Here is a 17,059-nt window from a genome sequence, read left to right as displayed (position 1 = left end):
AGAGAAGGAATGGGCGACGTTTCGGGTCGAGACCCTTCTTCAGACTGATATATATATATATATATGTGTGTGTGTGTATATATACACACACACACACACATATATATATGTATGTGTGTGTGTGAGAGAGAGAGAGAGAGAGAGAGAGAGAGAGAGAGAGGAGGAGAGAGAGAGAGAGAGAGAGAGAGAGAGAGAGAGAGAGAGAGAGAGAGAGAGAGAGAGAGAGAAGAGAGAGAGAGAGATAGAGAGACGAGAGAGAGAGAGAGAGAGAGAGAAAATGAAAATACTGGGGTAACTGGACATTTTCGTTAAAGGATGTGTTACCGATTGTGGATGATCAGCCATGGTCACAATGAATGGCGGTGCTGGCTCGGCTCGAAGGGCCAAATGGCCTCCTCCTGCACCTATTTTCTATGTGTCTAATACAGTTGTGTAAGAAGGAACTGCAGACGCTGGTTGAAACCGAAGATAGGCACAAAAAGCTGGAGTAACTCAGCGGGACAGGCAGCATCTCCTTCAGACGGCTGAAGTTCTTCAGAGTTCTTTCGGCCAAATCAATTGTTTAACTGTGCTGTTTGTTTTATAATATTTATCAGTCTGAAGAAGGGTCTCAACCCGAAACGTCACCCGTTCCTTCTCTCCAGACATGCTGCCTGTCCCGCTGAGCTGCTCCAGCATTTTGTGTCTTGCCTGAAGATCTTCACACTTCAAGTTCTTTCGGGAAGAACTTCAGACGCCCGAAGAAGGGTCTCGACCCGAAACGTCACCTATTCGCTCAGTGTTGAGTCCATCTTCAGTGTAAAGCAACACCCGCAGTTCCTTCCGACACACTTGAAGGAATTGAGGACGGGTTGGCTTAGCTGTTGCATGTGGGAGCGTTGTAGCAACGGTCTCCCCGAGTGGAGACGCAAGAGACAGTGAGTGGATGGTGGGGTACTGAGCAAGCACAAAGTTGCTGGAGTAACTCGGCGGGTCAGGCAGCATCTTCAGAGGGAAGGTGTGATGTTTTGGGTCGGGACAGATATGTGATGTTTTGGGTCGGGACAGTTCTTCACGCTTCAAGTTGTTTGTGTCTGTCTCGGTGAGTCGTTATCCAACGTGCGTGAGAGAGGAGGGTTTAGCACCTTAACTTCCAAAGCCATTCTTTTATTCGTGGTTACCCGTGTCTTCGGAAACAGATTGCACGGCCGTTTCGTTGGGATTGCGAAGACTAAAACTCTGTAATTAGAGTGGGCAGACTAAATGCCAGCCCTCTAACGATAAGCAAAATACAAAGTACCTGAGGAACTCAGCGGGGGAGCGAATGGGCAGGTAACGTTTCGGGACGAGACCCTTCTTTGGACTAATCCCTTCAGAACGGTCCCGACCCGAAATGTTCCCTATTCAATCCCTCCACTGATGCTACCTGAGCCACTGAGTTAATCCAGCACTTTGTGCTTTCCTCAAGACCCCACACACCTGCAATCTCTTGTATAGAATAGAATAGCCTTCATTGTCATCCAAAAACATGTTTCCCTTTTAATAATTTCATAAGTGATAGAAGCAGAATTAGGCCATTCGGCCCATCAAGTCTGCATCGCCATTCAATCATGGCTGATCTATCTTCCCCTCATAACCCCATTCTCCTGCCTTCTCCCCATAACCCCTGACACCCGTACTAATCAAGAATCTACCTATCTCTGCCTTAAAAATATCCACTGACTTGGCCTCCACAGCTGTCTGTGGCAATGAATTCCACAGATTCACCACCCCTCTGACTAAAGAAATTCGTCCTCATCTCCTTCCTAAAGGAACGTCCTACTAATAACCAATCTTTCCAGATTACTGCGTACATTTCGGGCTGTATCCTGACTTTCAGGTTTGCCAAAAACTCGGAGGGAGGTAGGAGCCAAGTACCTGCGAAACATAACATTGGTGGATGGAGTGCCGGGCTCAGAGAGCTCAAGGAAGTGGAAAGACACTGAAAGTTAACGATATCATGAAAAGAGTAGTGATCTGGAGAGTGGGAGGAGGCGATCAACACTGAATCACACACTCTGGCACCTGAACAAGAAATTCACGAAGTAAATGTAATAACTCAGCGGGTCAGGCAGCATCTCTGAAGAAAAAGGGTGGGTGATGTTTCGGGATGCAGAACGCTGGAGTAACTCAGCGGGTGATAGAGTCAGGGAGAGTTATAAAGTGATACAGTGTGAAAACAGGCCCTTCGGCCCAACCTGCCCACACCGGCCAACATCTTCCAGCTACACCAGTCCCACCTGCAAGGATTTGGTCCATATCCCTCCAAAACCTGTCCTATCCATGTACCTGATGTATTCCTCTCCTGATATTTTTACGCCTCAATAAGACAATAGACAATAGGTGCAGGAGGAGGCCATTCGGCCCTTCGAGCCAGCACCGCCATTCAATGTGATCATGGCTGATCATTCTCAATCAGTACCCCGTTCCTGCCTTCTCCCCATACCCCTGACTCTGCTATCCTTAAGAGCTCTATCTAGCTCTCTCTTGAATGCATTCAGAGAATTGGCCTACACCTACACTGCCTTCTGAGGCAGAGAATTCCACTTCTGAGGCAGAGAATCACCCCTCATCCTCCTGCACTCTAAGGAGTAATAATAATAATAATAATATATTCCTTTATTCGTCCCCCACCGGGGAAATTTACAATAGAGTCCAGGTCTACTCAACCTCTCCCTACAGCCCGGACCCTCCAGTCCTGGCGACATCATTGTAAATCTTCTCTGTATCCTTGACATCTTGACAACATCTTTCCTGTAGCAGAGTGCACAGAACTGAATACAATACTCTAAATGCAGCCTCACCAACGTCTTGTACAACTGCAACATAACCTCCCAACTTCTATACTCCACTCTATGCTACATCCGCTTTATACTTATTTTTTTTATCTTCAATAAAGTTTATTTTAATTAATTTAAAAAAATTAAACCTAGATGATATGCACAAATCTTGGAATAAGTCTTGAAAAAATCCATTCTGATGATAAAATCATGTTGTCGGAATGGCACCATAAATGGTTTGTAAGCGAGGAATTCCATGTAACTCATGCACAGATATGAATTCAGAAATTATTCATAAGGTTGGAGATTTTTTAACTGATATGACGTGTTGTAGTTGGCTGCTGAGAGAAGTTGGTGTAATGATTGGCGTTAAGTATTTTTGACAACGTTTGGAGATTATGGAACCGTTACCGCACACAGGCCGCAGCGCAGCCGGCAGCTTCTTCTTCTCCTTCAGCGGCCGCTTCCTCCGATGGCGGCGTCGACGAGGGCCGCTGCCACCGACGGCCCGTCGCGACTTCAGAGAGATGGCGGCCTCCTCACGCTCCGCCATCTTGTGCGCGCCCCCCGCCGCGCCTTTCTCCTCCCGCTTCTCTCCCGTCCCGACGCCCCCACATCCTTCGCTGCCCGACTCGAGTAGTCCGGAGCTGCCTCCTCCTCCTCCCTGCATGCTCGCTCGGTAAGTGCCTTTCGCTGCCAACGGCTCCACGGAGGGGAGTGGACGTGGGGGCCGAGGGAAGGATGGGGGTAGGAGGGGGGTGAGGAGAGAGTGGGGGAAAGGGGCGTGAAAGTGGGGCGAAGGGGAGAGTGGGACGTGGAGGGGGGACAGGGGGGGTTATACTGTTATACTGTTATATAGGGGTGGTTGGGGGAAAAGGGAGCGGGGGTGGGGGGAAGGGGGAACAGTGGGGGTCAGGGAAGTGGGGAGACTGGGGGGAGAGGGGAGGGTGGGGGTAGGAGGGTGGGGGAAGGAGAGGGTGGGGGGTGGAGAGAGTGGGGGTGGTGGGTAAATGGGGGGAGAGTGAGAATGGGCCGAGGGGGAGAGTGGGACTGGGGAGGGGGCAGATTGCGGGTGGGGAGGAGGGAAGAGTGGGGGTGGAATGGAGGGGTGGGGGGAAGGGGACCGCAGGGGTGGGGAGGAGGAGGGGGTGGTGGTGGGGGGAGGAGAGAGTGGGTGTGGGGGAGAAGGGGGAAAGTGGGGGCAGGGAAGAGGGGAGATTTGGGGGTAGGGAGGGGGGATAAGGGGGATTGAGTAGGGGGTTGAGGGTGCTACAATAATATAGGAGAGGCTTTGGGTCCAAGACTCCTCGGTCACACCCTCTCCCCTTCCCTGTACTGCCTTTAATTGCGTCCCCCTCTGCTGGAGTAGCACGGCACCACAGTAAAGGAGAAAGAAGATGGCCGCTGGCAGGACGGTGTCAGTTGCTCCCTCTCCCCTTTCCCCTCCCCCACCCCATTCCCCCCTCCTCCACCCCCCATTGAGATTCATTTTATTTATTTTTAACAGGCAATGTATTTTAAAGAAAAAACGCGTGAGGGGGAGGAGGGGGGAATGAGAGAGTGGCGGTCAGGGATGATGGCAGAGTGGGGGGTAGGGAAGGGGGGGATAAGGGGGATTTAGGGGGTTGAGAGTGCTACACCAATACAGGAGAGGCTTTGGGTCCAGGGCTCCTCGGTCACACCCTCTGCCCTTCCCTGTACCGCCTTTAATTGCGCTCCCCCTCCCCTGGAGGAGCAGGGCACCACAGTGAAGGAGAAATTAGATGGCCGCTGGCAGGACGGTGTCAGTGTCTCCCCCACCCCATTCCCCCCTCCTCACCCTCCCCTCTCCAGCCCCCCCCCCCCCCCCTCCTCCTCCGCCCCCATTGAGATTCTTTTTTTTTTTTCTTTTTTTTTAGGAGGAAGATTTTTTATTTGTTCGTGACATACTTTTATTGAAATGAACATTGTGCTACAAAACATGCAGATGACAATTTTTAAATTGATGATGTTAACTCTTGCTTGGAAAAGTGTCCCAAGTGAATAATAATTTATCCTACTTTCTGCTGCCACAGATTGCTTGTGTAAACTTTCGTTGCAGGTTCTCCAGGATGCGTGCAGAGCTCCCTGCACGTTCTATTCCGAGAATAGCGGTTCTATACTTCGATGTGAATTACATCCTGGTTTTGTTTAGGTTCAAAAACGAGGTTTGCCTTTTCAGTCCGTGTGTGCCAAACAAGGACCTTGGTGCAGTTAACAGCTTTTGGCTCAAGTTCTTGGACGGTTGTAATTTGTTTCAGAAAGTCTGACTCTTGCATGCCAGGCTGTGATCCACCCCGCTTGAAGACGGCTTTTTTGGTTTGATAGAATAACGTTCAGATTCACAGCAAATCCTGCCATGTCGTTGTTTTTTTAACAGACAATTTATTTTAAAGAAAATACGTGATTTCCCCAGGTCACAATGGAAACCTTACGAGGACGGGCCCACTATGGTCTAGTAAACTTTAAAACTCTCATTTCTAAACACATTTTTTTCACGTGCTGTGCGTCTGACGTCACCACGCACGGCCTCCTCACTCGCACAAACAAGATGGACGCCGTTAGCGGAGCCGCCCGCCCGCAATCACCGCCTACCCTCTCCTCACTCTCCCCGCTTTCGCACACCCGGGGGACACTACTGAGCAGGAGGGAGATGGTCGGACTGTTGTCCACTCATCCGTCCCTTCAACCCACCCCACGGAGTCCTCGAGTCCCCCCTCCCGCCCGGGCCCAGCACCGTTACCGCACGCACCCCCTCCCCCGCCCCCGCGGACCATTAACTAATGCCCCCCGTGCACCGTCGCCCGTCCCCGCATCTGACATTACTCAGGTCGGGCAGCGCTGACCGCCGGGAGATGTAGTCGCCGTCGCCTCTCCCGCTCGGGCGGGGGGCGGCGGGGGGGGGGATGCGGCACCCGCCCGACTGACGATAGTGCCTGTCAATGCGGGGTGACGAGTGGGGTGGGGGGGGGGGCGTGTGGTGTGGGGGGGGGGGCGCGTGGCGTAGGGGGGGCGCGGCACGTGGCGTGGGGGGGGGCGTGGCGCGTGGCGTGGGGGGGCGTGGCGCGTGGCGTGGGGGGGCGCGGCGCGTGGCGTGGGGGGGCGCGGCGTGGCGTGGCGTGGGGGGGGCGTGGCGTGGGGGGGCGTGGCGTGGGGGGCGTGGCGTGGGGGGGCGTGGCGTGGGGGGGCGTGGCGTGGGGGGGCGTGGCGTGGGGGGGCGTGGCGTGGGGGGGCGCGGCGGGGCGCGGCGCGTGGCGTAGGGTGGCGTGGGGGGGCGCGGCGCGTGGCGTGGGGGGGCGCGGCGCGTGGCGTGGGGCGGCGCGTGGCGTGGGGGGGCGCGGCGCGGGGCGGGGCGGGATGCGGCACCCGCCCGACTGACGATAGTGCATGTCAATTCCAGGTGACGAGAGCTCTACTGCTGCCCTCCCCCTCCCCTCCCGCCCGGGCCCAGCACCGTTACCGCACACAGGCCGCAGCGCAGCGGGCAGCTTCTCCTCCTCCTTCAGCGGCCGCTGCCACCGACGGTCGCGACTTCACAAAGATGGCGGCCTCCTCACGCTCCGCCATCTTGTGCGCGCCTCCCGTCGCGCCTCTCTCCCCTCCCCACTCACCCAGACCCGCCGCTGCCCGACTCGAGTAGTCCGGAGCTCCCTCCTCCTCCCTGCACGCTCGGTAAGTGTCCTTCACCGCCAACGGCTCCACGGAGGGGAGTGGACGTGGGGGCCGAGTGGGTGGAGGTAGGGGTAGGAGGGGGGTGAGGGTGGGGCGAAAGGGGGAGGTGGGGAAAGGGGAGTGAGAGTCGGAGGAGAGAGTGGGGCGAAGGGGAGAGTGGGACAGCGGGGGTGGGGGGGTGGTTGGGAGAAAAGGGAGCGGGGGTGGGGGAAGGGGAACAGTGGGGGTCAGGGAAGTGGAGACTGGGGAGCGGAGAGTGGGACTGGGGAGGGGGTGGTGGGGGGAAAAGGGGGTGGGGAAGGGGAACAGTGGGTGTCAGTGAAGAATGGGGGAGGAAAAGGGGGAGAAGGTGGGTGGGGGGAAGGGGACAGAGTGAAAGGGGAGGGGGAGTGGGTGAGGGAGGAGGGGAAGCTGGGGGAGGAGAGTGGGGGAAAGGGGGTGGTGGGGGAGGAGAGTGGGGGCAAGGGAAGGGGAGGAGAGTGGGGGGAAGGGGGGTGGTGGGTGAGGAGGGTGGGGGAGGAGTGTGGGGTGAAGGGGACAGTGGGGGTGGGGAAGCGGGGGGAGGGGGGGAGTGTGGGTGGGTGGGGTTGAAGGTAGGGGAGGAGAGGGGTGGGGAGAGGGGGGATGGGGAGAGTGAGAGGGGGGGCTGCGGGAGGAGAAAATGGGGGGAGGGGAGGGTGGGGGTGAAGGTGGGGGAGGGGAGGGGAGGGTGGGGGGTGAAGGTGGGGAGAGGGGTGGAGAGGAGAGGGGTGGGGGGAGTGGAGGAGAGATTGGCGGGGAGAGGGTTTTTGGGGGGAGGAGAAGATGGGGGAGGGGGAGTGTGAGGAACAGAGGGGTCAGGGAAGAGTGGGGGGGAGGGGACAATGAGTGAAAGGGGAGGAGAGAGGGGTGTGGAGGGGAAGGGGGGTGGTGTTGGTGGGAAGAGAGTGGTGGTGGTGGGGGGAAGAGTGGGTGGTGGTGGGGGAAGAGAGTAGGTGGGGGGGAAGGGGGACAGTGGGGGAGGGGAGAGTGGGGGTGCGGGGGAAGGGGACAGTGAGAATGGGGGGTGGGGCGAGTGGGTGGAGGGTGGGGGTTGGAGGGTGGGATGGGGAGAGAGAGTGGGGCTAGGGGAGGAGAGGGGTGGGGGGAGTGGAGGAGAGATTGGCAGGGAGAGGGAGTGGGAGGAGGAGAGAATGGGGGGAGGGTGGGAGGAGCAGAGAGTGGGGGTTGGAGGGAGAGTGGGACTGGGGAGGGGGGCAGTGGGGGGGTGGTGGTGGTGGGGGGAAGAGGGGGGAGGTGTCAGTGACGGTTATGGAAGAGGGGGGGAGGGGACAGTGAGTGAAAGGGGAGGAGAGGGGTGTGGGGGGAAGGGTGGTGGTGGGGGAAGAGAGTGGTGGGGGGTAGAGAGTGGGGCTTCGGGGGAAGAGGGGAGAGTGGGGGAGAGTGCGAGTGGGGGTGGGAGGGAGAGTGGGACTGGGGAGGAGGGCAGAGTGCAGGTGGGGAGGTTGAGGGGTGGGGGGAAGGGGACAGCAGGGGAGGGTGGTGGTGGGGGGATGAGAGAGTGGTGGTGGGGGGAATGGGGACAGTGGGGGTTACAGGGACAGTGGGGGAGGTTGGGAGGAGCAGAGAGTGGGGGTGGGAGGGAGAGTGAGACTGGGGAGGGGGACAGCTGGGGGGGAGGGGGGATGGTGGTGAAGGGAGGAGAAAGGGGATGGGAGGGAGGGAGTGGGGGGAAGGTGGACGGGGGGGAAGGGGACAGTGAGAGTGAAAGGAGGGGGAGGGTGGGGGGGAGAGAGGGGGTGTGGGGGGAAAGGGCGACTGGGGGTCAGGAGAGAGTGGGGGTGGGGAAGAGGGGATGGAAGGGAGGGGGACAGTGAGAATGTGTTTGGGGAGAGTGGGTGGAGGGTAGGGGTGGGAGGGGGATGAGGGTGGGGGAGGAGAGAGTGGGGGAGTCGGGGTGGGTGAGGAGGGTTGGAGGAGAGGGGGTCGGGGAGAGTCAGTGGGGCTGGGGGAGAGAGGGGTTGGGGGAGGAGAGAATATGGGGGGTGGGGAGGAGGAGAGTGGGGGAACGGGGGGTGGTAGGGAGGAGAGGGTGGGGGAAACGGGGGTGGGGGAGGAGAGAGTGGGAGAAAGGGGGGCTGGGGAGAGTGAGAGTGGGGCTGAGGGAGGAGAGAATTGGGGTGGGGGAGGGGAAAGTGGTGGAAAGGGGGTCAAGTCAAGTCAATTTTTTTTGTATAGCACATTTAAGGTGGGGAGAGTGCGAGTGGGGGTGGGAGGGAGAGTGGGACTGGGGAGGAGGGCAGGGTGCGGTGGGGAGGAGGGAAGAGGGAATGGGGAGGAGGGGTGGGGGGAAGGGGACAGCAGGGGTGGGGAAGGAGGGGTGGTGGTGGGGGAGAAGGGACAGTGGGGGTCAGGGAAGATGGGACAGTGGGGGTCAGGGAAGATGGGAGGGTGGGGGGGATAAGGGTGATTGAGTAGGGGGTTGAGGGTGCTACATCGACTCCATCAAATTGATAACAGGCAGTCTTGGAAGCATATCCTGCCTAGTCAAACCGCATGTCAAAAACCTCGGCATGATATTTGACTCTGCATTAAAATTTGATAAGCAAGTCAACGCTGTGGTAAAAGCCAGCTTCTTCCAACTTCGAACCATAGCTAAAATCAAACCTTTCCTCAAATTCGACGACACAGAAAAAATCATTCACGCTTTCATTTCCTCCCGCCTAGACTACTGCAACTCCCTATACACTGGGATCAGCCAATCTTCCCTGTCCCGCCTGCAACTGGTCCAAAACGCCGCAGCGAGACTCCTGACGGGTACCCGTAAAAGGGACCACATCACCCCGATTCTGGCCTCTCTCCACTGGCTCCCTGTACGGTACAGAATCAACTTCAAGCTCCTCCTATTCACGTATAAAGCCCTAAATGGACACTCCCCCCCCTACATCAAAAATCTTCTAACCCCCCTCTCTAACTCCAGGTCCCTCAGATCGGCCGACTTGGGGCTATTCACTATCCCACGGTCTAGGCTTAAACTCAGGGGTGACCGCGCTTTTGCGGTTGCAGCTCCTAGACTGTGGAACAGCATCCCTCTCCCGATCAGAACTGCCCCCTCCATCGACTCCTTTAAGTCCAGGCTCAAAACATATTTCTACTCCCTAGCGTTTGAGGCTCATTGAGGAGGCGCTGTGAACTGTTTGCGTGCTACTGTATGTTTTCATTTTTTTTTTCTATTGGAACCTAATCAAATGTACAGCACTTTGGTCAACGTGGGTTGTTTTTAAATGTGCTATACAAATAAAATTGACTTGACTTGACTTGACATCAATACAGGAGAGGCTTTGGGTCCAAGGCTCCTCGGTCACACCCTATCCCCTTCCCTGTACTGCCTTTAATTGCGCTCCCCCTCCCCTGGAGGAGCACGACACCACAGTGAAACATAGAAAATAGGTGCAGGAGTAGGCCATTCGGCCCTTCGAACATGCACCGCCATTCAATATGATCATGGCTGATCATCCAACTCAGTATCCTGTACCTGCCTTCTCTCCATACCCCCCTGATCCCTTTAGCCACAAGGGCCACATCTAACTCCCTCTTAAATATAGCCAATGAATTGGTCTCAACTACCCTCTGTGGCAGAGAATTCCACAGATTCACCACTCTCTGTGTGAAAAAAAACGGTCTCATCTCGGTCCTAAAAGACTTCCCCCTTATCCTTAAACTGTGACCCTTTGTTCTGGACTTCCCCAACATCGGGAACAATCTTCCTGCATCTAGCCTGTCCAACCCCATAAGAATTTTAGAGTGAAGGGGAAAGAAGATGGCCGCTGGAAGGATGGTGTCAGTGGCTCCCGCTCCCGTTCCCCTCCCCCCACCCCATTCCCCCCACCCCATTCCCCCACCCCATTCCCCCCTCCCCACCACCACCCCCTCCTCTCCGCCCCCCCATCTCCTCCAACCCCCCCACCCCCCCCCTGAGATTATTATTATTATTTTTTAAACAGACAATTTATTTTAAAGAAATAAGCAATTTTCCCAGGTCGCAATGGAAACCCTACGAGGACGGGCCCAACGGGCCCACTCGGTCTAGTGTACGTGATGTCCGTGTGTTTGTGTGTATGTGGACAGCTTATCTTTTGACGCTCGCGCACCTAAAACGGTACACCATAGCGCTACATTTTTTGCACCACCATATTCACCATTATCCTGGCCATATATTAAAACTACTTTCATTCAAATTGAAACTACATTTTTAAAGCTAGAGAGATTTTAAAGTTTAAAATTTTCAATTCTAACCCATTTCCTGAAGGGCTTCAGCGTGTGATGTCACAATGGTACCCGTGCACCTATGAGAGATCAGCTCGCGCTCCCCACCCCCCGCCGGTGTTCAGCCTGTGACGTCACAATGCAATGCGAGCCGCAAGTCTTCCACAGATCAGCTCCCCCCCCCCCCCGGACATTTCACTAATGCGCTAACCGGTTTGCTGAAACGGTTTGGTGAACTGGGGAGAGAGGGTAGGGAGGGGTGATAGTTGAGGTCGGAGTGAGGCGCTTCAAACATATACTAAAGATGAGAGCAAAGCAAGAAATTGTCCCTAGTGGGTGTAGGAGAGTGTTAGTGTGCGGGGATCGCTGGGCGGCGCGGCTCCGGTGGGCCGAAGGATAGTATTAGTGTGTGGGGATCGCTGGTCGGCACTGACTCGGTGGGCCGAAGGGGCTGTTTCCACACTGTATCTCTAAAGTCTAAAGATATGGAGAAAAATCTAGTGGAGACTTTTACTGAAGTTTGTCATTTTGGGCTATTTTAAATCCATATGAAGAACAAACATAGTGAGTTAATTTCACCAACCAACCCTTAATTATCCATGAAAATATATTTTCATTGTTGTGCTGGAATAATTCATAGAATCACTTGCATTGTGATTCTATCACTCTCCATCAACTTCAGGCCAGGGATGGGATTGATTTAGTTTAGTTTAGAGATACAGCGTGGAAACAAGCCCTTCAGCCCACAGAGTCCGCACCAACCAACGCTTAACACATTAACACTATCCTACACATGCACCAAGTCAATTAATCTACGAGAAAATCCACGAGGTCACGGGGAGGCCTTGTATCATCTGCCCGATGGTAGAAGTTCAAACAGACTGTTGCAGGGGTGTGAAGAGTCTTTGTGGATGCTGGTGGCTTTTCTGAGGCATCGTGTGTTGTGGATGCCCTCCAAGGCTGGTAGCTGTATTCCGATGGTCCTCTGAGCTCTATGGACTACCCGCTGAAGAGCTTTCCTCTCTGTCACCGTGCAGCTGAGGTACCACAAAGGGATGCCATGTGTTAGGATTCTCTCTATGGTGCAGCGGTAGAAGGTCGTCAGCAGCTGTTGGGGTAGACCAGACTTCTTCAGTGTTCTTAGGTAGAACAGTCATTGCTATGCCTTCTTGACCACCGCTGCAGTGTTATTGAACCATGTGAGGTCCTCCGAAATGTGAGTGCCCAGAACCTTGAAGCTGGCCACTCTCTCCACACTGTCCCCGTTGATAAAGATCGGGGCGTATTCCCTGTTATGTGACCTATGGAAGTTGATGATCAGCTCCTTGGTCTTGGTGATATTTAGGGACAGGTTGTTATCAGAGCACCAGTCCGCCAGGTTCTGCACCTCCGCTCTGTATTTTGTTTCATCACCGTTGGTGATCAGCCCGATCACCGTTGTGTCGTCTGCAAACTTGACAATGGTGTTACAATCATACAATCAGGCCAAACTCTAGAACAATAGGTAATGCAAATGGAAAGATACAGAGTGCAGAATATAGTTCTTGGCATTGCAGCACACAGTTCCAGAGACAAAGTCCAATGTCCGCAGTGGGGCCGAAGTGAATTGGGCAGTAACCTAGCTCATGGTCACAGGATTGGGGTTCAGCAAGTAGGACTGAGATAACGAAATATTTCATAAGTTATAGGAGCAGAATTAGGCCATTCAGTCCATCAAGTCTACTCCGCCATTCAATCATGGCTGATCTATCTTTCCCTCTCAACCCCGCCTTCTCCCCATAACCCCTGACACCTGTACTAATCAAGAATCTGTCAATCACCACCTTAAAAATATCAATTGACTTGGCCTCCACAGCCGTCAGTGGTAATGAATTCCACAGATTCACCACCCTCTGACTAAAAGAATTCCTCCTCATCTCCTTTCTAAAGGTACGTCCTTGTATTCTGAGGCTATGGCCTCTGGTCCTGGAGTCTCCCACTAGTGAAAATATCCTTTCCACATCAACTACCGAAATAAATCCAAGCATTGGATTTGCCTTCCTTACTAACGATTCGACTTGCATACTAACTTTTTGGGAATCCTGTACCAGCACTCCCAAGTCCCTTTGCACCTCCGATCTCAGAATATTCTTCCCATTTAGAAAATAGTCTATGCCAGGGGCCACAGTTTAAGAATAAGGGGTAGGCCATTTAGAACGGAGATGAGGAAAAACTTTTTCAGTCAGAGAGTTGTAAATCTGTGGAATTCTCTGCCTCAGAAGGCAGTGGAGGTCAATTCTCTGAATGCATTCAAGAGGGAGCTAGATAGAGCTCTTAAGGATAGTGGAGTCAGGGTGTATGGGGAGAAGGCAGGAACGGGTTACTGATTGAGAATGATCAGCCATGATCACATTGAATGGTGGTGCTGGCTCGAAGGGCCGAATGCCCTACTCCTGCACCTATTGTCTATTTATTGTCTTTCATTCCTCGGGCGGGCAGTATGGTGGTGCAGCGGTAGAATTGCTGCCTTACAACGCTTGCAGCGCCAGAGCCCCCGGTGCTGTCTGCGGAGTTTGTACGTTCTCCCCGTGACCGCGTGGGTTTTCTCCGAGATCTTCGGTTTCCTCCCACACTCCAAGGACGTACAGGTATGTAGGATAATTGGCTTGGTGTATGTGTGAATTGTCCCTAGTGTGTGTGGGGTAGTGTTAAGGAAAATAACTGCAAATGTTGGTTCAAATTGAAGCCCCTCCCCTGACATCAGTGAAGAAGGTATCATAAAATCATCAGTCTGAAGAAGGGTCTCGACCTGAAACGTCACCCATTCCCTCTCTCCAAGATGCTGCCTGACCTGCTGAGTTACTCCAGCATTTTGTGATACCTTCGATTTGTACCAGCATCTGCAGTTATTTTCCTACTCAGTCTGGAGAAGGGTCTCGACCCGAAACGTCACCCATTCCTTCTCTCCTGAGATGTTGCCTGACCCGCTGAGTTGCTCCAGCATTTTGTGTCCACCTAGGATAGTGTCAATGTGCGGGGATCGCTGGTTGGTGCGGATTCGGTCTGTAAACTAAAACTAAGCCTCAGAATTGTATTGAATTGAAGTTGTGGATCTTTGTGTTGCTCCTCGTGGGGTCGGAAGTGTAGGAAAATAACTGCAGGTGCTGATACAATTCGAAGGTATAAATCACAAAATGCTGGAGTAACTCAGCAGGTCAGGCAGCATCTCTGGAGAGAAGGAATTGGTGACGTTTCGGGTCGAGACCCTTCTTCAGACTCTATGACTAAGTCAGGGTTGTTGCAGAGTGAGTGGAGGGCTGCACGATCAGGAGGGGAGAGGTTAGAGTGAGTCGGGAGTGGAGAATTTGAGGTAGTTAATGTCACGCCGGCAGTTGGAGATGAAAAGTTCTAGTGAGGGGTAGTTGATATTATTTAGACAATAGACATTCGGCCTCCACTGCCTTCTGAGGCAGAGAATTCCACAGATTCACAACTCTCTGACTGAAAAGGTTTTTTCCTCATCTCAGTTCTAAATGGCCTACCCCTTATTCTTAAACTGTGGCCCCTGGTTCTGGACTGCCCCAACATTGGGAACATGTTTCCTGCCTCTAACGTGTGCAACCCCTTAATAATCTTGTACGTTTAGTAGCATAATGTGAATCTGTGGAATTCTCTGCCTCAGAAGGCAGTGGGAGGCCAATTGTCTGAATGCATTCAAGAGAGAGTTAGATAGAGCTCTTAAGGATAGCGGAGTCAGGGGGTATGGGGAGAAGGCAGGAACGGGGTAGTGATTGAGAATTATCAGCCATGATCACATTGAATGGCGGTGCTGGCTCGAAGGGCAATATTGTCTATAAACGTGTTTACATTATTATTATTTTTTTAATGTTCTTGTATTTTCAGAGAGGAACTCGAGTTCCCGAATTAACCTTTCTCCCAAAACCTTTGGAGGGAGCCGGTATCGCAAAATCTCCGACGGCAGCGGTTCCCAGAGGAGGGGACCAGTGCCAGTGCCCGCAGCGTGGAGCTCGGAGACGTTGAGGAGACACGTGATGGGCCTGGGCACGACGGTGGTCATTCCTGCCCTCTACATCTTGGTGCTTGTCGCCAGCCTGCCGCTCAACCTGCTGGCGATCCTGGTGTTCCTCTTCAAGGTGGGCACAGCCAACAACTCGGTGGTGATATACGTGACCAACCTGGCGGCTGCCGACCTGCTGTTCGCGCTGCTTCTGCCGCTCAAGATCTCCTACCACTTCTCCGGCAACGACTGGCGGCTCGGCTCGTTCCTGTGCCGCCTGGTGACAGCCGGCTTCTACGCCTACATGTGCAGCTCGGTGCTGCTGATGACCTGCATCAGTGTGGACCGCTGCCTGGCCGTGGTCTACGCTATCAGGTGGACCATCTGGCGGAGCCGCCGGCGAGCAGCCTGTCTCTGCCTCGCCTCCTGGCTCCTCTCCATCTGCGGCACTCTTCCCCTCTTCCTCACAGAGCAGGCCGTGTACATCCGCTACCTGAACATCACCACCTGCCACGACGTGCAGTATTCCGACGACCTGTACACCTTTATCCGCAACTATCTACCCTACCTCTTGGTCGTTTTCTTTCTCGTTCCCCTGGTCGTCAACACAGTCTGCAACGCGAAGATAATCTCAACGCTGCACTCGGCCAGTGCGGTCAACCGGCAGGGGAAGAGACATGCCATCGTCCTGGCGATCATTGTACTCTGTGTGTTCATTGTCTGTTTTACACCCACTAACATCATCCTGGTGTTACACGTCCTGAATCTTTTTCACGATAAAGGGGATTTCCTTTATTTTCCTTACCAGCTCTGCGTGTGCCTGGGTAGTGTGAGCTGTTGTCTTGATCCATTGATTTATTATTACGCATCGTCCTCCTTCCAAAACCAGCTACATCACCTTCTGCGTTCTGGGCAGAACAAAATGATTCAGGTAAAAGAACGGATTAATAGAGTGGGAACTTCCACCCCCCATCAGCAAAATCAGCAGAATGGTGTTGAGGCAATCATGTTAAATACATCCTAAGATTTTTGTTCTGGTGATCTTATTAAATACAACAGCATTCTAGAAAACTCTGGGCCCTAGCTAACTGCGATCAAATTATTTTGTACTCTTCAGAATCAGAATTACCTTTATTATCATAAAGACATTCTGGCCTTCCATCACAGTGAGGAGGTGACTGGAGGAGACTCACTGTGATGGATGTTTCTTTTGTTTGGTGTTGGTTATGATGGTATGTGTTATTGCATTTTTATTGATTTATCTTATTGGTCTTATTGTTGAATTGCGGGTAATTTTTCATTTCACTGCACACTTATGTGTATGTGACAAATAAATTGACTATTGACTACTATCCAAAAAACAAGTCTTTTGGACGAGGTTTCGTCACACACAGTCCAACAGTAAGAGCAATAAAATAAGCAATTTACACAACCACAAACCAACACAAAACAAAAAAACAAAAAAAAGTAACATCCATCACAGTGAGTCCCCTCCAGTCCCCTCCTCACTGTGATGGAAGGCCAGAATGTCATTTCTCTTCACCCGCCGTCTTCCCCCTATTCTACATTTCTCCACTGGATCACAGCTACCTTTGGCCAAATCAATTCTATAATTGTGCTGTTTAGTTTAGTTTAGAGATACAGCGTGGAAACAGGTCCGTCCTTATACACACCGAGTCTGCACCGACCAGCGATCGCCACACATTAGCAGTATCCCGCACACAGTAGGGACAATTGATCATTCTTATGCCCCCTTGGTCATGGCTGATGATGCATCCTAGTTGGCTGCTGGCTCCACACCTCGGCTAGAGCAACGTCGCTTGTGGCTGAAGAGACCAATACGGGAGCGACATTCTCTGTCGCAAAGATCACGTTTGTGTGTGGTCTCTGGTCTGTTGAAGTTGCCGCGCTCCTTTCTGCGTGCCTGCTTGTCTGCCGCTGTCTTCGTCAGTTTCTCTTCCCCCGTTTTGAGATGTTGGTTCAGGGTACCTCTCCACCTCGTACGGTCAGCTGCAAGGCTCTCCCAGGACACCGCATCGATGTCGAATATAATTCAAGATAATTATACCAAAGCCAATTAACCTACGTCTTTGGAGCATGGGAGGAAACCAGAGCACCCTGAGCAAACCCACTCTGGTCACAGGGAGAATGTACAAACTCTGTACAAACATGCACCTGTGGTCAGGATTGAACCCGGGTTTCTGGTGCTGTAAGACAATAACTGCCGCTGCGCTACACTGCTTGTTTTATAATATTTATGTCGTCTTTAACCCAGTCGTTTTCAGTTGTAACCACTGACTCGGTCTGAAGCAGTGTCTCGGCCTGAAAT

General features: G+C 53.3%; 1 pseudogene; it reads left to right on the top strand.

Annotated features, from left to right (window-relative positions):
- LOC144592285 (proteinase-activated receptor 1 pseudogene) overlaps positions 1-15,754 on the top strand; it is a 30,059-nt pseudogene extending 14,305 nt beyond the window's left edge.
- The last annotated feature ends 1,305 nt before the right edge of the window (positions 15,755-17,059 follow it).

Source organism: Rhinoraja longicauda, chromosome 3, assembly GCF_053455715.1.
Source record: "Rhinoraja longicauda isolate Sanriku21f chromosome 3, sRhiLon1.1, whole genome shotgun sequence".
NCBI classification, from domain to species: Eukaryota; Metazoa; Chordata; class Chondrichthyes; order Rajiformes; family Arhynchobatidae; genus Rhinoraja; species Rhinoraja longicauda.
The sequence above is the reverse complement of the archived record's forward strand: the minus strand, read 5'-3'. Positions and strand labels throughout refer to the sequence as shown.